Source organism: Lissotriton helveticus, chromosome 7, assembly GCF_964261635.1.
Source record: "Lissotriton helveticus chromosome 7, aLisHel1.1, whole genome shotgun sequence".
Taxonomy (NCBI): Eukaryota; Metazoa; Chordata; class Amphibia; order Caudata; family Salamandridae; genus Lissotriton; species Lissotriton helveticus.
The window spans coordinates 664,343,556-664,371,288 of NC_136068.1; positions in this window are offsets into that span (position 1 = coordinate 664,343,556).

Below are 27,733 nucleotides of genomic sequence, written 5' to 3' on the forward strand. Positions count from 1 at the left end.
AGATTAAAAGTAAGGAAAATTCTCACTTGTAAATTATAAGATTCACACCCCATAGGTCTCGGGAGGGGGTGGGGGCGACAATGGCACATCCTACAGGGGGACAGAGAAGTGAGGTGAGAGTGACATGAGGCGGAAAAGTTGGTTACTTAGCTCTATGATGGTTGAAGGAACTGGTCTTACGCCCGCAACGTCCGGCACCCGCTCAGCACCCTGCGTATCCTGCAACCGGACCTCGTGGATGGTCCCCGTTGGACGGAAAACGCTAAAGTAGAGAGCCGGTAGGGGTGGGGACGCTGAGCGTCCCTTTTTCCCTCTCTCTCAAATTGTTATTACTAACGAATTCAACCATTCTTCATAAAATAAAATTGGATGTCACTAAGTACAAAGTATTTCTGTATTATGGAAACCCTAATTTGTCCCTTAAAGATTCATGCGAAGTCCAAACACATACTGACTGAAACACACCAACCATTATTAACCTGTAAAATTTGCCAAACAACTCTTTCAAGGTGTGATCAATCCAAAAAATACTCCTTTGGCACATCAAATATAGTACAAAACTCATAAACCACTTGCAACCCAACAACTTTGCTTGAGCCGCAACACAGAGATTGCAGGACAACCACTTGCTGCTGCACCAAACACATCAACACCTGCAACACCATCTTTAGCAAACAGTCCATACTCGCATATTGATCTTGAGTTTCGTAAACTTAAATTTCTATGCATTTATTGTAATGAACTTTTGTGTTATGCAAACAGTATATCAACCTCATCAAAAACAAGAAACAGGAGCAGCGCTGTCCTCAACATTACTTAGACATTTATCAAGTTTTTTTGTTGTAAAAACTACCTCGTCCAAAGGCAGTTGAAAATGGGCACACTTGCTACCTTTCTTGGCTGGGGTTATCAATTATTCTTGAATTTCATATTCTGATTCAAACCTGTGGCACTTTATCGAGCCTTTTTGTTGTACCTACTACCCCAGCCGAAATCAGTGGGAAATTTGCACACGTGCTACCTTTCTTGGCTGGGGTTGTCAATTGTCCTTCTTGTAATACAAATTCAAAGTACAGGCCCTTTATTGAGCCTTCTTGGTAACTACTAACCGTGAATGGCAATGGGTAATTTGCGCACTTCCTGCCGTTCATGTATAAACAAAAGCTTAAAAGTCTAACAATATTAACCCCTTCGATGCTCATGACGGAACGGTTCCGTCATGAGCTACGGTTGAGCTGTGCTCATGACGGAACCGTTCCGTCATGACCACGCCCGTTTTCATTAGGGCCCAGCACCGGAGGGGGAAACGCGGTCGCGCTGAAAAGGTTAAAAAAGAGCCAGTATAGTCTATGGTTATCAAATCTTCTGTGTGTTATTGTAATTCAAAGTACAGGCCCTTTATTGAGCCTTCTTGGTAACTACTACCATGAATAGCAGTGGGTAATTTGCGCACTTCCTGCCGTTCATGTATAAACAAAAGCTTAACAAAAGTGCACCAGTATTAAAAAAGAGCCAGTATAGTCTATGGTTATCAAATCTTCTGTTTGTTATTGTAAATCAAAGTACAGGCCCTTTATTGAGCCTTCTTGCTAACTACTACCCGTGAATGGCAGTGGGTAATTTGGACACTTTCAGCCTTTCATGTTTTTTACATTATTCATCTACCACTCCATCAACACATCATCTACACGTACACACACCTACTTGCTGCCTTTCTTGGCTATGCTTATCAACTATTCTTCTATTTCATATCTGTATTCAAAGTGCAGGCCCTTTATCGAGCCTTTTTCATGTAGATACTGCACTGCCAGAAGGAAGTGGGAGATTTGCGCACTTCCTGCATTTCTTTCACAGGGGTTATGAACTATTGTTCAATTTCATATTCCTATTCAAAGTGCAGGCCCCTTATCAAGCCCTTTTTCTTCAATCAACTACCACGGCCTAAGGCAGTGGGAAATTTGAACACTTGCTGCTTTTCTTGGCCGGGGTTATCAATTATCCTTCTTCTAATACAAATTCAAAGTGCTGGCCCTTTATTGAGCCTTCTTGGTAACTATTACTCATGAATAGCAGTGGGTAATGTGCGCACTTCCTGCCGTTCATGTCTAAAAAAAAGCTTAACAAAAGTCTACCAATATTAAAAAAGAGCAAGTATAGTCTTTGGTTATCAAATCTTCTGTTTATTTTTATTTTATTTATTTATTTATTTTTTGTATTCCTCATTCTGCAATAGAGTGTAACTGGAGTTATCAGGGACCCACTTCTCTGATTTCTGTTCCTTTACGACCCTTGGGTAATGGGATATTCACGCTTTGTGGTTTTCAGAGTACAGTCCCCTTGTCCCCACTCACACAAGCACAATGTTTGTGTATCTTTTTTTTGCCATTGCATAATCATTGGAAATGTACGGACTTAACGTGTAATGGTCCAAGTGACCTATCAATTTACATACTGTGATCCTTCCCAAAGCTCCCAAAAGTTATATTTCTTGCTGGGTTTGCCTTTTCTGTCCCTTTTTTTATCTTGTTTATAGAGGCCACCCATTCCAAGTGTGTGGGGGCAACCGGCTTTATCCACTTGATGCATAGTTCCCTACGAGCTAATAATATCAGTATAAACAGAAGATTCTGTTCTTTAAGTGTTAAACGATTCACCACCGCTTGGCTATTGATCCCAAAAATGACAAGATCCATACTTACAGTTATTGGTTTCCTCAATACTGTTTCTATGATTTTACTCACTTCCTGCCAGAAGCCATCGATCTGGGGGCACTGCCGGAACATATGTACAACATCCGCACCTGCTAGTCCACATTTGGGACATACTTTCATATTTGGACCACTGAATTTGGATAACCGCTTTGGTGTCCAATAGGCTCTGTGGAAAGTAAACAGGTGACTTCTCCTTAAAGCAGCAGATTTCACAATTGCCCAGCATTTACCCATAGATACTTGCCACATATTTTGGAGATCCAGCGACGGCAGTTCTTTCCCCCAGGTCGCCTCTGGAATTAGAAAGTTCTCCTCCCCTGCTGTAATAAGAGCCCAATACCATGATGCTATTTCTTTTTTCATCTGGGAATTCTTTATCATGTTTGTTTCAATTGTCTTGTTTCCAATTTTTTTCTCTTTAATGGTTTTTGCCAAACTCGTGAGCTGGTAAAACTTAAATTTTGAAAGAGATGCATTTGTTTTTCTTGATACCGTTTCCCAGTCAATTATCTTATTGTCCACCATAAGTTGGCCCCAAACTTGAAAGCCTGCTGTTTTCAAAGGTTTAGCCAGATTGTCCTTGAGGCATTCTGGGGTTCCTGGGGAGTCCCAAATTGGGGCGAACTCACTATAATACTGAATGTTCAAAGTGTTCCTTATCTGGTACCAAAGGTTTACCGCTGATCTTAACGTCTTCAATTTGATTTTTTTGAAGTACTTTGGATGACCAAATTTAAATAGGAAGTGCCCAGTGTTTTCCGTCATTGCTTTGAGATGTTCTGGATACAGACCAAAGTTGCTCAACAGGATCCTCATATGCTTGAATTGAAAGGCCCTATAATATTCAAATAGGTCAGGACTAGCAATTCCTCCTTCTGCTTTACGTCTTCGTAGTTTGCCCCAGGCTATTCAGGTGTTTTTAGCCACCCAGATAAAACTCTTAAATTCTAAGGGTATTGCACTAAACAGGAATTTGAATTTGGGTAAGATCGACATTTTAATCAGATTAGATCTACCAAGGAAAGTCAGGGGAAGGCCTTGCCACATTTTTAACAGTCTTCTAACCTCCGCTATTGTCTTATCCAAATTTGTACTGGGCACCTTTTCTATATTTTTAACCAGTTCTATTCCCAGATATTTGATTTTTTCCCTGGAGAAGCTGCTATTTACTTGGGTATTCCAACTCATGATTTCTGTTTTTGCCAGATTTATTTGGTAACCTGATATCTTCCCAAACTCTTTTAAGGATATCTCGATTGCTTTGTTAGAACCTGCATAGTTGCTAGTAAAGATCATCAGATCATCCGCGTATAGGGCTATTTTATTTTCCCATGCATGATATATAAACGGGACTATTTCTGTGTGAGCTCTGAGCTTGGTTGCCAGGGGTTCGATGTATAGATTGAATAGAATTGGGGATAAGGGACATCCCTGTCTGGTCCCTCTGTTTATTAATATACTCTCTGTAAGGTTTCCGTTAATTAAGACCTTTGCTTTTGGGGCTCGATATAATTCTTTAACCGCTCCCTGAATTTTTTTTCCCAGATTCCCAAATCTTTTCTTTATTATTGTAATTCAAAGTACAGGCCCTTTATTGAGCCTTCTTGGTAACTACTACCCGTGAATGGCAGTAGGTAATTTGCACACTTACAGCCTTTCTTATTTTTTACATTATTCATCTAACCCTCAATCAACACATCATCTACACGTACACAGACCTACTTGCTGCCTTTCTTGGCTGCCGTTATCAATTATCCTTCTTGTAATACAAATTCAAAGTGCAGGCCCTTTTTTCAGCCTTCTTGGTAACTATTACTCGAGAACGGCAGTGGGTAATTTGCACACTTGTGTCCTTTTTTGCGTCCTTTCTACTGCACAGTGTGTGTACTTTGTGCACTTGCTTAACTCCTTAGATGAGATACCCGTTTCTCAGGCTCTCACTGCGGAATCTGACTCAGTCTATAATGGACTGGAAAACCAAACACCCATATCCTTTACAAGGCAGTGGGTTGTTTCCACATCTGCTACCTTTCTTCCTTTTCACCTTATGCTGCATCCACTACCTGAAACACACCTACCTCCTAACTTTCTTGCAACCTTTGCCAAGTATTATTCTAAATCAAAGTAGAGTCCCTGAAATGGGTCCGGTGTTGTAATTATTCAGCCCTACCGCCAACAATGGTAACTTAATGCAGTTACATTGTTTCCTTCGAATTAATACTCATTTCTTATGCTCCCACTGCAAAATTCGATGCCCTATCCGTATAATGAGTTGGAAATCCAAAGATCCACTTCCCTGACAACGCAGTGAATAGTTTGCGCATCTGCAGCCTTTCTAATTGTTCACCTATTCTATCTTCCACTCAATCAACACATCATCTACACGTAACACACACCAACTTGCTACCTTTTTTTGGCTCCAGTTATTAATTATTTTTCAATTTCATAATCTGATTCAAACTCGTGGCTCTTTATTGAAGCTTTTTGTTATAGCTACTACCCCAGTCGAAGGCACTGGCAAATTTGGACACTTACTGCCTTTCTTGACTGGGATTATCAATTATTATTCAATTTCATATTCTGATTCAAAGTCAAGGCCCTTTTATCAAGTATTTTTCATATAGATGCTGCACTTCAGAAGGCAAGGGGAAATTTGTACACTTGCTACATTTCTTCGCAGGGGTTATGAACTATTGTTCAATTTGGGGGGCACTAGGTGGCGCCAGACCAAGATGGGCGCACTGCCGTGAGGCTCCCGCCGGACCGAGCGCTTCTCATCATCCTTCAGCCATCCTGACCGGGAAGAACTGGGCGAGCATCGCCCCTCTGCCTCCGCCACACCGGGCTGATCACAGCGGTGCCCCTCCTGCCCGGGGACTCCCGTCCGGCGCACTGACAGCAGCCTTTAAAAACAGAGCGGGCTGCGGCGCTGGAAGCAGGGCTCTCGTGCGCCGGCCCACAACGCAGGGAAAGACCATGGCTTGCGGCCCACCCGGCGCTGCCAGGAGATCCTCGCCTGCGGGAGAGCGCCCCAGCCCTGATCACCGGAGCTTTCTGTCGCGCCCGGGGGGGCCCCAACGGACACCTCAGGTGAGCGCGGCTTTCAGTCTGCCCCCATCCCCCTGCCGCTACTGCCCCCCCCCTGGCGCTGTGATCGCTCCGCACCGCGCTTCCCGCTTCAAGGGCCTGCCTGCCGCCTGCAATCTCAGGGCATATACTTCTCTACCTGGGACTCATTTCTTCGCCTCGAGGTCCTTAACGCCCTCGATTCCAGCTCCGTGGTTGTGGTCACTCTTCTTGCCGGAATCGCTGCCTGTCCCCTCGCCATACCGCCTGGTGGTGCCCTCAGCCCCTGACCACGTGGCCTGCACCCCACGCAGAATCGGGGCCTGCTGCTCCTATGCCGATCCTGCTGCCGCCATCGTGGTAACCTGGACACTGGTTCATTTGGGGGCTCCTTGGTAACCCCCGCAGCCTTTTAGCTCCTCTCAACACTGCGCCGCCACAGTCTGCCACTTGCACTACCTGCTGGCCACTCCACACCTTGTCACCCCCCCTTGGGTGGAGGGCCACACGATACATCGTCCTTTTTTTTTCTGGCTGACCCCACCTGGGGCTGAGGCAACGCTACTGGAAAAACAGAACAGGGTGGCTGGACAGGATTATTCGTGAAACAATTCCCCAGGCACACAGTCAATCTGTACCGTGTGACCACTGGATTTAATTTTCCAAACAAGTTTATTTTTCTTTTTTACATTTATCAGCAATTTTTTGAAACACAAGCACAAACAAAACCACTGTCAATTCAAAAGGTTCATATATACAGTATCTACAAATGCACACATTTACAAATTTACAACAAAGAATCAAACAAAAGATTGGTTAGACACACCAAAAGACATTCACAAATGTATAATAATTCAAATAAATTGCAATTATATACAGTGCAGAGATTAATCCATAAGCGAACAAACGGGAACCAGTCCTAGAGATTGAAAAAACCAAGTGACAGGCGGGGTTGAGATCAAAAACAAGCCTGCCTGTCAACGAAAGCCTGTGGTGTAATGTTAAATAGGGTTGCAAGGCTAGGATACAGAGTGGTGGTATGATTTACATCCTAGCGGCACCCTTTGTTGTAGCCACAGGGTGGTATTGTCGACGCGTTTCGAACCTAAGTATTCAAGGTTCTCTTCAGGACAGGGACTGGGAAACAGATTCTGCACGCGGGCACAAAGGTTGCCGTGGCGTAGGTATGTCGTGTTCACACCTGCAATAGGTGCAGAGCAGGACTTAAGGCGTGGTGTCATGCTTCAGAAGCTTGCAGGTATCAGGGCGGCTCACATTATTTTGCGCGTGTAGGTCTGGCTATGCAGACCACAGGGAGGGAAGCGGCCGGTCACTGGCCTCAGTTCAGGCCGGCAGTTAAAGTTGGCCCGTTTTCTGAATGAAGTAATCAAGCCACAGAAGGTCCGTGTTGCTCACTCTCTCCCAGGAACAAGCTGTCTGTAGGCAACGCTACTGCTCAGCACGTGGCCGGCTATACCTGTTGTTATTGCGTGGGACGTCGGTCCGCAATACTGCTGCCACCCTGGAACTGCACCTTTTTGCTGCTTAACCTGCATGGAACCCTTCCTTCCCTCCTCTGGCGCCTGCTGCTCCCACTGCGCCCCCACCACTATCCGTCCCATTGGCCGAGTAGGAGGTGGCCCGCTCCCCCTTTTTCTGTATGGACCCTCTTACGACCTGGCGTCCTCCCCTCATATAGCGTCGCGGACACCCAGACGAGATATGGGCCGCAACGATGCTCGCCAGTCCAAAATTCCATTTGAAGCTAAAAAAACTTCCAAAACTGCGCCAGAGACGGAGGGCAGCCCTACGGCCTCTGACCCGCAGGAGGAGGACTGGAAGACACTCTTGCTGGACATGAGGCAAAGCCTGTCCGCAATAGACTCCAAAATTGACTCCATAAACTCGCGTATGGACAAAGTTGTGACCAAGCTGGAGCAACATGACACTCGCATCAAGGAGTCAGAAGACAGGATTTCGGTTCTGGAAGATGGCGCTGCTTCGACTAGCAAACAGGTCACTCAAATGGACAAGTTGCTCAAACTCATTGCAGACAAGAATGAGGATTTGGAAGCGCGTTCCCGCCGTAACAATGTCCGTATTTTAGGCCCTGCGGAGTCCACCAACACTGGCAAGATGGAGACCTTTGTAGAGACCCTTGTCACAGACCTGTTTGGTAAAGAATCCTTCTCCTCACACTTCATTGTCGAGAGGGCCCACAGATCCCTGGCAGCTCGCCCTCCTCCTGGAGCCCAACCACGTCCCATCATTGTGCGCTTTCTAGACTACAGAGACCCCAATGCAGTCTTAAGGCGCTCTAGGGAACTGGGAACTGTGCACTACTGTAACACAACTCTCTCTTTTTTCCCTGACTTTACCCCTTCAGTCCAGGAGGCCAGGCGCAAATTTGCAGGGGTCAAAAAGAAACTTCAAGCGCAGATGATCCCATACGCTATGCTGTACCCAGCTAAATTGAAAATCACGCTTGATGGCAGGCATCATTTTTTTCAAAGCCCACAACAGGTGGAAGACTTTCTTAAACATCATAGGAGAGACCGAAACGGCGAAGAGGCGGCTCGACGGCGATCTAGGTCCCCTTCACCAATGTCACAACAAGACTGATTTGTCGTACTGCGATGTTGATCCAACCAGAGCTGTGATCTATACCCTTTGCCTATGCGTAGCCTGATTCCTATAACCTCAATTGAGATGCTTGATCTGTATGTATCTCACCGGTCTATAGTATACCTCGGCGCTCGGTCGCCCACCTCCGTCCCACGCTAGGCGTCCGGGGTGCACCCGACTGCCTGTGGGTGCAAGTAGGGAGGTGCTTGGCTGGTTTGGCGCCCCTAGTCTTGGTCCCCCGATGGGCGAACCCCCAATCTCCCCATCCCTTCTCAGGGGAGGGGCAAGTGTAGTGTCTAATACACTCTTTGGTTTGTTATGTTTCTGGGTAGGTGGGTGGGGGTTGTATACCCGGCTAGTTGGGGTTGCCGGTGTGGGTGGGAAGGAGCTTCGAACTAATGTCAATGTTATTGTAAGGTTTGACATGTTTCTTTTGGGTGAGATCTGGGGGGGATTTTAAGGGGTAACTGTCCTTTCTATACCATCAACTGTGCTTTGGTCTTGGTTTGCGCCATCATATGCTACATGATTTGATATGTGTCTGAATGGGTGAAGTAGAGGATACACAACCGTCACACCAGTTTCGACTGGCCTCCTGGAATGTTCGAGGGCTAAATAATCTGAGGAAAAAGAGACAAATTCTGGGATACCTTGACAGACAAGGCGTATCAATCGCCATGCTTCAGGAAACTCACCTGCTGCCTGATAGCTCTCCCTTATTGGCCTCCAGGTGGGCCTCATGCAAGGTTTTCTCTTCCTACTCCAACTATGCCAGGGGGGTCACGATCTTGGTCAGACGGGGGGTGAGGTTTACACCTGCTGGTACGGATGCAGATTCATGCGGCAGGTACTGCATGGTCTGGGGGAAACTACACTCGCACACAGTCCTTTTCGCCTGTTACTATGGCCCTAACTTCGACGACACTTCCTCTCTTCTCACATTGTGGGGCAAGATTCAGACATTGGGCATAGGTCGTGTTATATTGGATGGGGACTTTAATACCGCTTTAGACCCTCGCCTTGACAGATCTGTCCCCCAGGCCTCACACTACTCCCATACCCAACGCATTCTGTCTTCCATTGTTGCTGAACACCACTACATCGACGCCTGGAGACACCTACACCCGTCCCTCAAACAGGGCACTCACTACTCTGCCGTGCATTCCACATGGGCACGTCTAGACTATGTGCTCCTTTCGGCAGGCCTTGCTCCTTGGTTGGTTAACGCCCTGCACCTTGCCAGAACCTTCTCAGATCATTCCCCGGTCCTAATATCGCTACGCATGCCCACTGAGGTCTCCCCTTACCTGAGCTGGCGCCTCAACCCTGCCCATCTCACAGACTCTGCCTTCAGGGCGGAACTTGAACAGGATATCCAAGACTTCTTCGAGCGTAATATGGGGTCGGTGTCGGATCTCACAACGGTTTGGGAGGCCTTTAAGGTCACGGTGCGAGGCTGGTGCATCGCTAAGGGGGGAGGGGTCCTTAAATCTTTACGAGATGAGTTACGTAAGCTAGAATCCGAACTCCGCGAACTGGAACAGAGTAGAACCCGCGCCGCTCGGGGACACACTGCTAATGCCCTGCTAAGGGACAAGCTGAACGAGTATACAGAAGCCGCTGCTAGGGAGTGTAAGTTCCTTGAAAGACAGCACACCGCACGCATTTTTTGCGAGGGGGACAGACCGGGCAGGGCGCTCGCCTCTACCACTCGAGCCCCTCGATATAACAATTTTGTCTCGATTTTGCTGGACGAACACCTACTCCCTCAGCGAGACCTCACAGAACAACTCCGCATCCTCACTCGCCATTATTCCACTCTCTACACCTCTCAAAGGATGGCTCCCATCAACCTAAGTCCATACCTGGAGGACACAGCCATTGCATGGCTTGGTCTGTCTCAGCAAAAATCCCTGCACCATGTACTCGAGGTGGACGAAATAAAAGATGCCATCATGTCCATGAAGTCGGGCAAATCACCGGGATCTGACGGGTTGCCAATTGACTTTTACAAGGCCTACATCCATATTCTGGCCCCGATACTGCAGCAAGTTTACTATTCGGCCCTAGAAGAGGGTACTCTTCCGCCTACCATGCGCGAAGCCCTCATAACGTCCGTCCTAAAACCAGGCAAACCACCGGAGCACTGCGACTCCTATAGACCCCTTTCCTTGCTCAACACCGATGTTAAAATTGTAGCGAAGGTTCTAGCGTCGCGCCTCAACCTCTTGATGGAACGCTTGGTCTTGCCGGACCAAGCTGGCTTTGTCCCCAACAGGGTGACATCCTATAATTTGCATACCCTTCAGGCAGTAATACAAGATATTAACCCTCACTGTGAGGCAGCTGCGGTTTTCCTGGACGCTACCTAAGCGTTCGACTCCCTTGAGTGGGATTACCTTCTAGCTCTTCTTGAGCGTATGGGCATTCCATATAGCTTTCTGGATTGGATAAAATTACTTTATTGCAACCCCACAGCTTCCGTCCTGCTAAACGGTGCCAGGTGGTCTCCCTTTGAGATCCAGAGAGGTACCAGACAGGGGTGCCCTCTCTCCCCTGCCCTTTTTGTGATTGCCATTGAGCCATTGGCGGCCAAACTCCGACAACACCATAATCACCATTCTCTAATATACCCGGAGCGCCAGCTACTCGTCGCTCTGTATGCCGACGACATGACTCTGTATGTCGATGAGCCGAAAAACAACCTCAATCCCTTGCTACGTGAAATTACTAAATTTGGTGCCATATCTGGTATACAAATTAATTGGTCGAAGTCTGCCCTATTCCCCTTAACTGATAAGACCGTGCAATTCCCCCTGGACTACCCCTTGATATGGGAAACTGAGGAACTAAAGTACCTCGGTATCATCGTGTCAAGAAACCGTGAGGCTCTCATTAGGGCCAACTATGGCACAGTCTTGGATAAACTGACCGACACCATCACTAAGTGGATCCATCTCCCACTTTCAATGGCGGGACGCATCCCCCTGATTAAGATGGTGATCCTTCCCAAGCTGCTGTATCTCTTCACCAACATTCCATACAGCCCAGGCCCCCACTTTTTCCGCCCCCTCAACTCCCAAATGACGCGCCTCATATGGGGAGGCAAACAAGCCAGGGTTAGCCTAAAGACCCTCATGTTACCATATCATCAAGGCGGGTTTGATGTTCCCAACTTTCAACGTTATTACGACTGTGCCCAGTGTCACTTCGCAGCGTACTGGTTTCACCCTCCTCCCTTCATGGCCCATCTGGCGGTGGAAGACGGTTATATGCGGCCTCTACAGCCATCGGGTTATTTATACACTACCACGCGTATCACAGACCGAGACCCGACTACTGTGGACTGCACCGTCCAGGCATGGAAATGCCCGGCGGACCACATGAAGGTCGAGTTCCTATACTCTCCATGTATGCCTCTTGCGCATGACCCACGTCTGCGGGTCTCCTGTGAGGAAATTGGCCGTAAATTACTCACGAAATTGGCGCTGCATATGTGGGGCGATCTTTACCTTCAAGGGCAGTTTCGTACATCAGCACCATTCTTTGGAGAGTACTCTCCCTCTATTATGGACATGTTCCTTTATGTCCGACTTCGACAGAATGTCAAAGCTGTCACTCCTGCCTTCCCTGATGAACCAGATACCTTTGCACCCCTCCACAACTTGTTACAAACGGACACCCCCAAACATGTTGTGTCTATGCTATACAAACATGCTCAACCTGCCCCGTCACCCCCACCATTAAAAGCTCGTAGTGACTGGGATAACGACCTCAACGCTCCACTAATGGATGAACAGTGGGAGGACAGTTGTTCGCACACAAATGCAGTGACTGGTAATTCCCATCTACGACTGACTCATTTCAAATTTCTGTACAGACTATATTATACCCCCTGCAAATTGTTCAGTTTCGGCCTACGAGCCAACGACAAATGCCTCAGATGCAGGGGCGAGGGTGCTGACTTTTTCCACCTGGCATGGACGTGCCCAGCGGTAGCAGAGTACTGGCGCAAGATATTTGGTGCCTTGTCCGATATGGTCGGGGTAGCCGTTCATCCCTGTCCTAGGTTGCCTTGCTGGGCCATACTGTCCCCACGCTGAAATCACACAGGAAATTCTTCGCACTGAGCCTCCTGTTAGCTAAGCGCCAGGTGGCATGTAGATGGGGCAGGGGCCGGGCGCCTAAATTCAAGACGTGGCTAAACACAATGTCTACTTGGCAAGATCAACTCCATAACTATGCCGAACTCTTACCACATAAATCTCGACCCAAGGATCTTTGGGGTCCCCTCACTTCCTACCTCCTCCGCCAACAGGGAGAGGATCCATCGGAAGAGTGAACCCAAGTTGCACTGACCTACACCAACTCCCTTCTTTCTATCATTAGTCTAGACTGCATCCGAGGCCTTATGGTGGCTCTCCCAGGACATTGCCCTACCCTCTGCTCCAGGTGATGACTTACCATTAGCCTCGCTGACTTACGAGGCCCAGTGTCTGACTGACACGTAATGTGCACCCCCCCCCCGGATCGGACTACTTACTCACCTCACCTGTATGTTTTGGACGTCCCAACTTCCAAGGCCTTTGCACGCTATTACTCTTTCTGATTTGATGGTGTAACACCCCCCCTCCTTCCTCCCCCCCATGTCAGCCAGGAGTATCCAATGGATGCGGAGCTACACTCATCCTGATTAAGAGGGTTCCTCTATAAACTCATTAACACTCTATAGCTCCTCATCTCAGTGTCCTCTGATCCACATACTGCGTATGGTGGTATCATGGGAGGGGATTTGTCTCTGTTGTTTGTTTGCAGTTTCTTTTAACAAAAAATAATAAAAGGAAACCTCAGATTATTGCTGCTTGTTCATATGTTGCTTCCGTTCTGGCAGTATAATGTACATTCCGGCGGGTTATTCCAGCTTTACATCGCGGCCGGCCCTGCTGGGTTGTAGGCGACATGCTGTGTCATAAAATGTTTTACTGCCTGACCGTCTAACTGTTACCGTTATCTTCCCGTTAGTTGCTGCCGGCCTGTCGTAGCAGGTTGTAGGCGTGAAGCTGTGTATTATCCTTCTATTGCAATCAATAAAGGTTTCAAAAAGAAAAAATGAACTATTGTTCAATTTCATATTCCTATTCAAACTGCAGTCCCTTTAGCAAACCCTTTTTATTCTATCAACTATCCCGGCCGAAGGCAGTGGGAAATTTGAACACTTGCTGCCTTTCTTGGCTAGGGTTATCAATTATCCTTCTTGTAATACAAACTCCAAGTGCAGGCCCTTTATTGAGACTTTTTGGTAACTATTACTCATGAATGGCAGTGGGTAAGTTGCGCACCTCCTGCCGTTCATGTAGGGAAAAAAGCTTAACAAACGTCTACCAATAGTAAAAAGTAGCCAGTGTAGTCTATGGTTATCAAATCTTCTGTTTGTTATTGTAATTCAAAATACAGGCCGTTTATTGAGCCCTCTTGGTAACTACTACCCGTGAATGGAGTGGGTAATTTGCGCACTTCCTGCTGTTCATGTATAAACAAAAGCTTAAAAGTCTAACAATATTAAAAAAGAGCCAGTATAGTTTATGGTTATCAAATCTTCTGTTTGTTATTGTAATTCAAAGTACAGGCCCTTTATTGAGCCTTCTTCCTAACTACTACCCGTGAATGTCAGTGGGTAATTTGGACACATTCAGCCTTTCATATTTTTTACATTATTCATCGACCACTCAATCAAGACATCATCTACACGTACAAACACCTACTTGTGCCTTTCCTGGCTTTGGTTATCAACTATTCTTCTATTTCATATCTGTATTCAAAGTGGAGGCCCTTTATCAAGCCTTTTTCATGTAGATACTGCACTGCCAGAAGAAAGTGGGAAATTTGCGCACTTACTGCATTTCATCACAGGGGTTATGAACTATTGTTCAAATTCATATTCCTATTCAAAGTGCAGGCCCCTTATCGAGCCCTTTTTCTTCAATCAACTACCACGGCGAAAGGCAGTGGGAAATGTGAACACTTGCTGCCTTCCTTGGCCGGGGTTATCAATTATCCTTCTTCTAATACAAATGCCATGGAGGTTTCTGGCGGCCCTGTCGCGGCTCTATTTTTAGATGCCGAGAAGGCTTTCGACAGGGTCGCTTGGGAATACCTGTGGGAGCTAATGAGAAATTTTGGGTTTGGTGATAATTTTATAAAAGCAATCCAGGTTCTTTATAGGGATCCAACGGCTAGAATTAAAATCAATCGGGAGTTATCAGCGGCGGTGCAGATTAAAAGAGGAACAAGGCAAGGTTGTCCTAGTTCCCCTCTTTTCTTCGCATTGTATATGGATCCATATCTACGTAGTCTTGATCTTAATCCCAGTATCCCTCCCATGCGTGTAAATGAGACAGTAGTTAAAGTGTTGGCATATGCAGACGATGTCGCGATAATCACTCCTGATCCTGTAATGGCAATAGGTGTAATAGAACATGAGGCCCAAAATGTTGGCAATATTTCTGGCTATAAGCTTAATAGAGCTAAAACACAGATTATTAAAAACTTAGTAGCTCAATGTAATGATCCACGAGTGATTTCGTCTGCAGTCTACCTTGGGGTTGAAATTTCTCCTGATTTAGGAACAGTAGTTGAACGTAACATCTCGCCTTTATTGAGGAAAGTCAGCTCGGACTTGATGAGGATAAACAATCTTAGGCTTACGTTAGTGGGACGCACTAATATCATCAAAATGCTTATACTTCCCAAATTTCTTTATTTTTTTCGTACAATTCCGCTTTTGTTTGAGTCAATTTGGTTTAACAAGCTGGAGTCGATTCTTAATAAATTCATTTGGTCCTATGGGAAGACAAGACGGGCATACAAGTTTATGACTTTGCCAAGGGAGAGGGGAGGATGGGGGGTTCCCGATTTTAGGTTTTATTATTGGGCATCGGTATTGCAATACATTCAAGGCTTAATTGGTGCAAATGAAGGGGATTTGAAAGTCAAAGCTGTTTCAACTATGATTTATTCAATTGTATTGGGCGAAGATACAGTAAATGCTTTCTTAAAATGTACAGATTCATCATACTTCAAACGTACACGTTTTAAGACAGTCGCTGCTGCTTATAATGTATGGTCTGCTGTTGCAAAAAACTGTGGTTTAGGAGATTTAACAGATATATCAGATTGTATAGGAATAAGTCTCTACCCCTTGAAGTTTTTTCGGATGCCATTATGGCACATTGGGACAGAAAAGGTATTAGGAAATTAGGAGATATGCTAGATCCAGACGGAAATATTATTCTATTTTCTGATCTGTTGGATAAATTTAATATAGCAAGATATAGTTTTTTTAAGTACCTGCAGATTAGGAGGTTTTTTTCTAAGAAAAAAGGAGGGGCAGACGGATTTAACATAAGTAACATTATGGAGGCAATAGAGCAAAGCGGGGTGTGCTCCATTCGATATTTCTACGCCCAGCTGGCTGCTACGAAGAAGGACGACACTGATAGATTTGGTATTAAATGGGCTGGAAAATTAGGGATATCGTGTGAGGCTTTTCAGACGTCCTTGGAGTTAGGGTGTTCAGTCTTCTATTCTGCCCCACTACAATCGCAACATTTCAAAACGCTGTACCAACTATACCATACGCCAGATCGCATAGCACAGTGGGGTGCAACTTCAGGGATTAGCTGTTGGCGTTGTAATGCTCTGGCCGCAGATAGTATCCACATTTTTGCACTCTGTCCCAAATTAAGGCCTTTATTAAAGGGTATTGAGGATTTTATGGCCCATACACTTGCTTTAAATGTGACTCTAACACCGACTGTAATTATGTTAGGAGTCAGGGGCTGTGAAGGCGTTCATAGCGAATTTTTATTTGTAGCGATGGCGGTCCTCAGGTTGATGATTGCTAGAGTTTGGTTGGATCCCCTTCCCCCGGGTTTACATCAGTGGATTGCCTTATTATTGGGGACGTTTAACCTTGAAAAGGGTATATTTGTGAAGAAAGGTAAAAGGATAAAAAGGTGGGGAAGAAAAATTTGGGAACCGGTACATCGATGGAAGGAAAGGTCAAATGTAAACGTAGACTGATGTATTATTAACTTGTTTAATGGTTTTCCTTTTATTTCTTTTTTCTCCTTTTTATATCGAAGGTTATGTTTAGTATCAACATGTTTTTCTTGATAGTAACTTTGGTTTATTATATGTATTAAGTTATCTGTACTCTGTGTTATGTGTGTGCCAGAAACACTCTTTGTTTTACAATAAAAATATAAAAAAAAAAAAAAATCAAAGTACAGGCCCTTTATTGAACCTCCTTGCTAACTACTACCCGTGAAAGGCAGTGGGTAATTTGGACACATTCAGCCTTTCATATTTTTTACATTATTCATCGACCACTCAATCAAGACATCATCTACACGTACAAACACCTACTTGTGCCTTTCCTGGCTTTGGTTATCAACTATTCTTCTATTTCATATCTGTATTCAAAGTGGAGGCCCTTTATCAAACCTTTTTCATGTAGATACTGCACTGCCAGAAGAAAGTGGGAAATTTGCGCACTTACTGCATTTCATCACAGGGGTTATGAACTATTGTTCAAATTCATATTCCTATTCAAAGTGCAGGCCCCTTATCGAGCCCTTTTTCTTCAATCAACTACCACGGCGAAAGGCAGTGGGAAATGTGAACACTTGCTGCCTTCCTTGGCCGGGGTTATCAATTATCCTTCTTCTAATACAAATTCAAAGTGCAGGCCCTTTTATGAGCCTTCTTGGTAACTATTACTCGAAATTGGCCGTGCGTAATTTGCACACTTACTGCCGTTCTTGTCTAAAAAAAGCTTAACAAAAGTCTACCAATAATAAAAAAGAGCCAGTCTAGTCTATGGTTATCAAATCTTCTGTTTGTTATTGTAATTCAAAGTACAGGCCATTTTATTGACCCTTCTTGGTAACTACTACCCGTGAATGGCAGTAGGTAATTTGCACACTTGCAACCTTTCTTATTTTTTACATTATTCATCTAACCCTCAATCAACACATCATCTACACGTACACAGACCTACTTGCTGCCTTTCTTGGCTGCGGTTATCAATTATCCTTCTTGTAATACAAATTCAAAGTGCAGACCCTTTATTCAGCCTTCTTGGTAACTATTACTCGAGAATGACAGTGAGTAATTTGCACACGTGTGTCCTTTCTTGCGTCCTTTCTACTGCACAATGTGTGTACTTTGTGCACTTGCTTAACTCCTTAGATGAGATACCCGTTTCTCAGGCTCCCAATGCGGAATCCAACTCACAGTCTGTAATGGACTGGAAAACAAAACACCCAATTCCTTTTCAAGGCAGTGGGTTGTTTCCACATCTGCTACCTTTCTTCCTTTTCACCTTATTCTTCATCCACTACCTGAAACACGCCTACCTCCCAACTTTCTTGCAGCCTTTGCCAAGTATTATTCTAATTCAAAGTAGAGTCCCTGGAATGGGTCCGGTGTTGTAATTTTTTAGCCCTACCGCCCACAGTAGTAACTTAGTGCACTAACATTACTTCCTTTGATGTGGTAGCCATTTCTCAGGCTCCCACTGTGAAATTTGACGCCCTATTTGTATAATGAGGTGGAAATCCAAAGATCCACTTCCCTGACAACGTAGTGGATAGTTTGCGCGTCTGCAGCCTTTCTAATTGTTCACCTTTTTTATCTTCTACTCAATCAACACATCATCTACACGTAACACACTCCAACTTGCTACCTTTTTTGGCTCCAGTTATCAATTATTTTTCAATTTCATATTCTGATTCAAACTCGTGGCCATTTATTGAACCTTTTTGTTGTAGCTACTACCCCAGTCGAAGGCACTGGCAAATTTGGACACTTACTGCCTTTCTTGACTGGGATTATCAATTATTGTTCAATTTCATATTCTGATTCAAAGTCAAGGCCCTTTATCAAGCCTTTTTCATATATATGCTGCACTGGCAGAAGGCAGTGGGAAATTTGTACACTTGCTGCATTTCTTCGCAGGGGTTATGAACTATTGTTCAATTTCATATTCCTATTCAAACTGCAGTCCCTTTATCAAGCCCTTTTTATTCTATCAACTACCCTAGCCGAAGGCAGTGGGAAATTTGAACACTTGCTGTCTTTCTTGGCTGGGTTTATCAATTATCCTTCTTGAAATACAAATTCAAAGTGCAGGCCCTTTATTGAGCCTTCTTGGTAACTATTACTCATGAATGGCAGTGGGTAATTTGCGCACTTCTTGCCGTTCATGTATGAAAAAAAGCTTAACAAAAGTCTACCAATATTAAGAAAGAGACAGTATAGTCTATGGTTATCAAATCTTCTGTTTGTTATTGTAAATCAAAGTACAGGCCCTTTATTGAGCCTTCTTGGTAACTCCTACCCGTGAATGGCAGTGGGTAATTTGCGCACTTCCTGCCGTTCATGTATAAACAAAAGCTTAAAAGTATAACAATGTTAAAAAAGAGCCAGTATAGTCTATGCTTATCAAATCTTCTGTTTGTTATTGTAATTCAAAGTACAGGCCCTTTATTGAGCCTTCTTCCTAACTACTACCCGTGAATGTCAGTGGCTAATTTGGACATTTTCAGCCTTTCATATTTTTTACATTATTCATCTACCACTCAATCAACACATCATCTACATATACACACACATACTTGCTGCCTTTCTTGGCTATGCTTATCAACTATTCTTCTATTTCATATTTGTATTCAAAGTGGAGGCCCTTTATCAAGCCTTTTTCATGTAGATACTGCACTGCCAGAAGGAAGTGGGAAATTTGCGCACTTACTGCATTTCATCACAGGGGTTATGAACTATTGTTCAAATTCATATTCCTATTCAAAGTGCAGGCCCCTTATCGAGCCCTTTTTCTTCAATCAACTACCACGGCGAAAGGCAGTGGGAAATGTGAACACTTGCTGCCTTCCTTGGCCGGGGTTATCAATTATCCTTCTTCTAATACAAATTCAAAGTGCAGGCCCTTGTAGCTACTAACCTGTCCAAAAGCACTGGAAAATGTACACACTTGTTGACCTTCTTCGCACAAATTATCAACTATTGTTCAATTTCACATTTTTATACGAAGTCAAAGCTCTTTATCAAGCATTTTTCATTTACATAATATCCCGGTAGACGTTAGTGGGAAATTTGCACACTTCTTGCCTTTCTTTGCAGAAGGTATCAACTATGGTTCATTTTCATATTCCTATTAAAAGTGCAACCCCTTTATCGAGCATTTTTGTTGTAGCTACTACTCCAGCCAAAGGCAATAGGAAATTTGCACACGTGCTACCATTCTTTTCTGGAGTTATCAATTATTTTTAAATTTGATATTCTGATTCATAGTCATGACCCTTTATCGAGCCTTTTGTTTGTACCTACTACCCCAGCCAAAGCTTAATACTGCAAACGTAATCTTTAAAATTTGCCAGACAACTCTTTCAAAGGGTAATCCATCCAAAAAATACTTCTTTAGCACACCAAATATAGTGTGACACTTGAACAACTCGCACCTTAACAACTTTGCTTGAGCTGCAACACAAACATTGAAGGGCAACTCACTTCCTGCTACACCAAGCACATCAACTGCTGCAACAGCATCTTCAGCAAGCAGTCCATACTCACATATAAATCTTGATTTTGTTCAACCTATATTTCTATGCATTTATTGCGATAGACTGTTTCACATAACAAAAAAGTTCATCAACCTCATCAAAAACAAACAGGAGCATCGCTGTCCTCAACATTACTCATTAGACATATATCAAGCTTTTTTGTTGTAAGAAATACCCCGTCCAAAGGCAGTTGCAAATGTGCACACTTGCTGCCTTTCTTGCTTGGAGTACTCAATTATTGTTCATTTTGATATTCTGATTCAAAGTCAAGGCCCTTTATCAAGCCTTTTTCATGTAGATACTACCCCGGCAGAACACAAAGGGAAATTTGCACACTAGCTGCCTTTCTTGGCTGCGGTTATCAATTATTCTTGCATTTCATATTCTAATTCAAACGTGTGGCCGTTTATTGAGCCTTTTTGTTATAGCTACTACCCCGGCCAAGGGCAGTGGTAAATTTGAATACTTACTACCTTTCTTGGCTGGGGTTATCAATCATTATTCAATTTCATATTCTGATACAAACTCCCTGCCCTTTATTGAGCCTTTTTGTTGTGCCTATGACCACGGCCGAAGGCAGTAGGACATTTTCACACTTGCTGCTTTTCTTGGCTGGGGTTATCAATCATTCTTCAAGTAATTCATACTTCAGACCCTTTCTTGAACCTTCTTGGTAACTACTACCCATGAATGGTAGTGGAAAATTTGCACACTTGCGTCCTTTTCACCACACAGTTTGTGTACTTTGTGCACTTGCTTAACTCCTTAGATGAGATACCCGTTTCTCAGGCTCCCATTGCGGAATCGACTCACAGTCTGTAATGGACTGGAAAACCAAACACCCATTTCCTTTACAAGGCAGTGGTTTGTTTCCTCATCTGCTACCTTTCTTCCTTTTCAACCTGAAACACACCTACCTGCTAACTTTCTTGCTACCTTTGCCAAGTATTATTCTAATTCAAAGTAGAGTTCCTGAAATGGGCCCGGTATTGTAATGTCTCGCCCCTACCACCCACAGTAGTAACTTAGTGCACTTACATTGTGTAGCCATTTCTCAGGCTCCCAATGCAAAATTCTACGCCCTATCTGCATAATGAGGTGGAAATCCAAAGATCCACTTCCCTGACAACGCAGTGGATAGTTTGCGCATCTGCAGCCTTTCTAATTTTTCACCTTTTTTATCTTCCAATCAATCAACACATCATCTACACGTAGCACACACCAACTTGCTACCTTTTTTGGCTCCAGTTATCAATTACTTTTCAATTTCATATTCTGATTGAAACTCGTGGCCCTTTATTGAGGCTTTTTGTTGTACCTACGACTCCGGCTGAAGGCAGTGAAAATGTGCACACTAACTGCCTTTCTTAGCTAGGGGTTCTCAATTATTGTTCAATTTCATTTTCTGATTCAAAGTCAAGGACCTTTAGTGAACGTTTTTATTGTACCTAATACCCGACTGAACGAAGTAGGATATTTTCACACTTGCTGCTTTTCTTCACTGGGATTCTCAATTATTTTAAAAGTACCTACAAGCTTAGCAACAATATTTTCTTAAGGAAACAAATTTCAAACTAATCGTCTCTGTAAAACGTCTTTGACATGTTCAGTCATTTTCCAAATCTTATTTCTTGTAGAATAGTTCCATATTCAGCATCATTTCCCAAATGCATATTTGTAATAACTTCCTCATATTACACATATAACCAAATGTTAACATTACCAATGCTACATTACATCATTTACTTATACTACCTATGGAGCATAACAACAATTACAAAACCACAAGATATCTGGAGAAGCTTGTTGTGAAGACTCTTGAAGGAAATGAAACTTCTCATTATTGATGACATAAGCATGGTATCAAACTTAATGCTTGCCTTTGTGCATTTAAGAATGCTGCAAACTCTTAAAGAGTACAACATATTAGTGTCGATTTATTTAAGGCACAGACAATTAGATTCTGTTAACTGTACAAAATAACATTCATCAATGTTTGTGTCGAGTAGCACCTTCGATATACATTGCAGACATCAGGGTTCACAACTTCAATTCAGCTTTCCTTCTACATTAATGACAGCATTGAATCTAGCCTTGCTTTACTTAAGGCAGAGACAATTTTACTCCGTCATCACATTCTGTTAACTGTACAAAATAGCATTCATCAATGTTTGTGTACCTTCGATCTACACTGTGGACAGCTGAGTTCACAACTTCGAATCAGCTTTCCATCTACATTAAGGACACCATTGGATCTACCCTTGCTTTATTTAACGGCAGAGACAATTATACTGTGTCCTCAGACTCTGTTAAATAAGATAAAATAGCATTCATCGATCTTTGTGTCAACAACTGCGTTCAATCTACTCTGGGGACAGCTGTATTCACAACTTCAATTCAGCTTTCCTTCTACTTTAAATACAGCATTGCAATCTGCCTTGCTTTCCTTAAGGCAGATTCAATTATACTGTGTCCTCCGAATCTCTTAACTGTGACAAAATAGCATTCATCGATCTTTGTGTCAACAACTGCCTTCAATCTGCACTGCGGACAGTTGGGTTCACAACTTGCATTGACCAATCTTTCTGTCAACAACTACCTTCAATCTACACTGCGGACAGCTGGGTTCACAACTTCAATTCAGCTTTCCTTCTACATTAAGGACAGCATTATATTTAACATTGTTTTCCTTAACGCAGATACAATTCTACTCTGTCCTAAGAATCTGCTAACTGTACAAAATACCATTCGTCAATGTTTCCATTTATTAGTACCTTTGTTCTACATTACAGACAGCAGGGTTCACAACTTTAATTCAGTTTTCCATGCAAATTTCTCTTCACTATGTGTGCTGAGAAGTGCCTTCAATCAATTCTGCGCTCAGTAGAGTTCACAACTAGATACCAAGAGCGCCAGCTCTACAGAAAACATTCAATACAATCTTGATTTACTTAAAACACAGTTGGGAGAACTACCCCATCCAAAGGCAGTAGGAAATCTGCACACTTGCTGCCTTTCTTGGCTTGGGTTATCAATTATTCTTTCATTTAATATTCTGATTCAAAATCAAGGCCCTTTATTAAGCCTTTTTGTTGTAGAAGTTTCCACACTTGCTGCCTTTCTTTGCTAGAGTTATCAATTATTCTTCTTGAAATTGAAATTCAAAGTGCAGGCCCTTCATTGACCCTTCTTGGTAACTACTACCCATGAATGGCAGTGGGTCATTTGCACACTTGCGTCCTTTCTTGCATCCTTTCTACCGCACAGTGTGTATACTTTGTGCACTAGCTTGCCTCCTTATATGTGGTACCCATTTCTCAGGCTCCCACTGCAGAATCCGACACCCTGTCGGTGTAATGGACTGGAAAACCAAACACCCACTTCCCCTACAACGAAATGGGTAGCTTGCACGTCTTCAGCCTTTCCTATCTTTCACCTTATTCATCTTCCACTCAATCAACACATCATCCACACATTCACAAACCTACTTGCTGCCTTTCTTCGCTGTGGTTATCAACTATTCTTCAATTTCTTTTTCTGATTCAAACTCAAGGCCCTTTATCGAGTCTTTTTGATGTACCTACTACCCTGCCCGAATGCAGCTAAAAATGTACACACTTGCTACATTACTTGGCTAGAGTTATCAATTATTCTTGAATTTCATGAACTTGTTTTATATCAGTTATAGGTTTCGTACAATAACAAAATTTGTCTTGCAAGTCCAAAAGAACACTGAATGGCAGTCTACACTAAAGACAACACAGGTCACAATTTGAACTATTATGTCCCTGAAAACATACATATTTTGACAATGCATTCCATACATGTTCTATCTTTCATTTCAATCATGATTACAGATGATACAGTCCACCATTAAATGTACACTGCAGACAGCCAGATTCACAACTTCGATTCAGCTTTCCATCTACATTAAGGACACCATTGGATCTACCCTTGCTTTATTTAACGGCAGAGACAATTGTACTCTGTCCTCAGATTCTGTTAACTGTACAAAATAGCATTCATAAATATTTGTATCAATTAGTACCTTCGATCTACATTACAGACAGCGGGGTTCATAACTTCAATTCAGCTTTCAATGTAAATTTCTCTTCACTATGTGTCCTGAGAAGTGCTTTCAATCAATTCTCCACTCAGTACAGAGTTCACAACTAGATACCAAGAACTCTAGCACTACAGAAAACATTCAATACAATCTTGATTTACTTAAAACACAGATAATTGGTGTCGATCCAAGATTTCGACAATGTATTCCATATTTGTTCCATCAGAGTGATTTGTCTGGACTTCTTATGCAGAAAACCATATATTGAAAACAGGTGTACATCTGCAAAATGTTTCAGCAAACAAATTTATGCATAAAGTTCAGCAGAAAGATAATATTTTGGAATCTCACCTCATTAATCTCATGGCATGTCAGCGTGGTAGTAATGAGTACTGGTACCATCGTCATGGAGAACTAAAATGTATGCTAAGCAACTTAGAAACTCCTACATAGTTCCTTACTCTAAGTTCTGCTGACTATGCTTGGGATGATTTACTTCAATTTCTTGATTACACAAATTCAAATATATTACATTTTCAAAACAAGACACCTGGATAATTGTGCTCTTCGGATCCAGTTAATGTATGCAGGTATTTCAATCACAGATTCGAAACTATGATGCCTTTTTATCACCAATAAAAAAAATCATCCTCTTGGAGAGGTTCTGGAATTCTTTTGGAGAAAGGAGTATCATGCGAGAGGTGCTTCTCACATACATATGCTGATATGGATCAAAGATGCTCCCAAATTTGGAAGTGAGTCACATGATACCGACCTATCTTTCATTGGAGAATATGCTACAATTGATATACCCAAAAGTACACAAGATAATGACTTAAGACAACTAGTCTTACGATTCGAAAGCCATCGTTGTGGGAAATATTGTCGTCAAAAGTATAAATCTAAGAACAAATTCTACACCAAATGTCGTTTTAGATTTCCACGTCCTGTAATATCGAAAGGAATAGTGAACAGTTTTATGTCATCTTTGCAACATACTATCACAAGAAAGTCACAAAAAAAACTACAACTTAAGAAGAAATGAAGAGTCAAAATACATAAATGACTATAACCCAGTCATTTTGTGCATGTGGAATGTTAATATGGATATTCAATATGTTGCAGACAATTCCATTGCTGTTGCTCGATATGTGACATCATACATAACAAAGTCACAAAAGACGGAATAGAAGGAAATGTGGGAAGAGATTTCCCATGAGAAGAGTATAAGTAACAAATGATACAGTTACAATTTGAAGATATTATCTCATCGAGAAATTGGAGCGCATGAATGCTCGGATCGCTTATCATCTGCAAGTCTATACTCCAAATCTAGAAGAATCATTTGGATGAGTCTAGGTCTTGCTGCAACACGAAACCGAGTACTTAAATCTGTACAAGAAATTGAATATTTAGCTGAAGAAGAGCCAGAAAGTAGATCTATTGTGGTGTATTCCTTCATAACACATCCTACACTAACTGTTGAAAGATCCCTCCCATTCTATTCATTCTACTTTGACTTTCTAATAAGAACCATCTCTTCTGAGAATCCTGCCAAATTGAAGAAAGATCACCATAGTAACAGCAATGGACTCATCTTCCACCTATTCTGCAATAGGAGATTTCACTCCTGAAGAGCCTCCAAAGAAGAAGAAAGAAGCTCTAATTTGGAACTTATATAATTTCACTGAAGGGCAAAAAAAGCTTAATGCTCCATTAGTAACCTGTAAAATGGTACTTATGAACTTTTGTGTTATGTGAAATAGTCTATCAACCTCATAAAAAACAAGAAACAGGACCATCCATATCATCAACATTAATCAATGCACATTTATCGAGATTTTTTGTTGTAACAACTACCCCAGCCGAAGGCACTAAGAAATTTGCACACTTGCTGCCTTCCTTCGCTGGGGTTATAAATTATTGTTCAATTTCATATTCTGATACAAAGTCAAGACCCTTTATCGAGCCTTTTCGTTGTAACTACTTCCCCGGCTAAATGCAGTCGGTAATTTACACACTTGGAGCCTTTCTTATTTTTTATATTATTCATCTTCTTTGACAGGAGGTATCAATTATTGTTCAATTTTATATTCTCATTCAAAGTCAAGGCCCTTTATTGCGCCTTTCTGTTGTAGCTACTACCCCGACCAAATACAGTGGGAAATTGCACACTTGCTCCCCTTCTTGCCAAGGGTTATCAATTATTCTTCTTGTAATACAAATTAAAGTGCAGGCCCTTTATTGAGCCTTCTTGATAACTACTTCCCGTGAATAGCAGTGGATAATTTCCACACCTGCATCCTTTCTTCCAACGCACAGTCTGTGTAATGAGCTGGGAATCCAATGATCCACTTCCCTGATAAGACAGTGGATACTTTGCGCGTCTGCACCCTTTCTTACTTTTTACCTTATTCATCTTCCATTCAATGAACACATCTTCCACACATACACACACTTACTTGCTGCCTTTCTTGGCTGAAGTTATCAAATACTCTTCAATTTCATATTCTGATTAAAAAGCAAGACCCTGTAACAAGCCTTTTTCATGTAGATACTACCCCGGCAGAAGACAGTTGAAAATTTTGCACTTGCTGCCTTTTTTCGCAGGGGTTATCAAGTGTTCTTTAATTTCATATTCTGATTCAAAGTCAAGGCCCTTTACCAAGCCTTTTTGTTGTAGCTACTACCTCGCCTAAAGGCAGTAGGTAATTGCCACACTTGTAAACTTTCATATTTTTTAAATTATTCATCTTCCAACCAATCAACACATCATCTAAACATACACACACCTACTTGCTGCCTTTCCTGGCTGTGGTTATTAGCTATTGTTCTATTTCATATTCGTATTCAAAGTAAAAGCCCTTTATCAAGCCTTTTTGTTGTAACAACTACCCCGGACAACAGCACGCAGAAATGTACAGACTTACTGCCTTTCTTAGCTGGGGTTATCAATTGTTCTTTAATTTCATATTCTCATTCAAAGTCAAGGCCCTTTATCGAGCCTTTTTGTTGTAGCTACGACCCCGGCCGAAGACAGTACAAAATTTGCACAATGGCTGCCTTTCTTAGCTGCAGTTATCAATTATTCTTCTTGTTAAACAAATTCAAAGTGCAGAATGTTTATTGAGTCTTCTTGGTAACTACTACCGATGAATGGCAGTGCATAAGTTGAACACTTACGTCCTTTATTGCGTCTTTTCAACCACACAGTGTATGTAATTTATACAGTTGCTTCCCACCTTAGATGTACTGACAGTTTCTCAGGCTCCCACTACGGAATCCGACTCACAGTCTATAATGGCCTGAAAAACAAAACACCCACTTCTTTGACAAGGCAGTGCATAGTTTCAACATCTGCTGCCTTTTTCACCTTTTTCATCTTCCACTCAATCAACACATCATCCACAAATATACACACCTACTTGCTGCCTTTTTTAACTGGAATTATCAATTATTCCTGAATTTCATGCCCTTTATAGAGCCTTTTTATTATACCTACTACCTCAGCCAAACACAACACAACATAGCAGGACTATAAAAAACATCTAAATCTACAGCACTACATGCCAAAAAGAAACACTTACTGTGCAAGTGACATTTTCCACCTGTAACATATAGGGGTC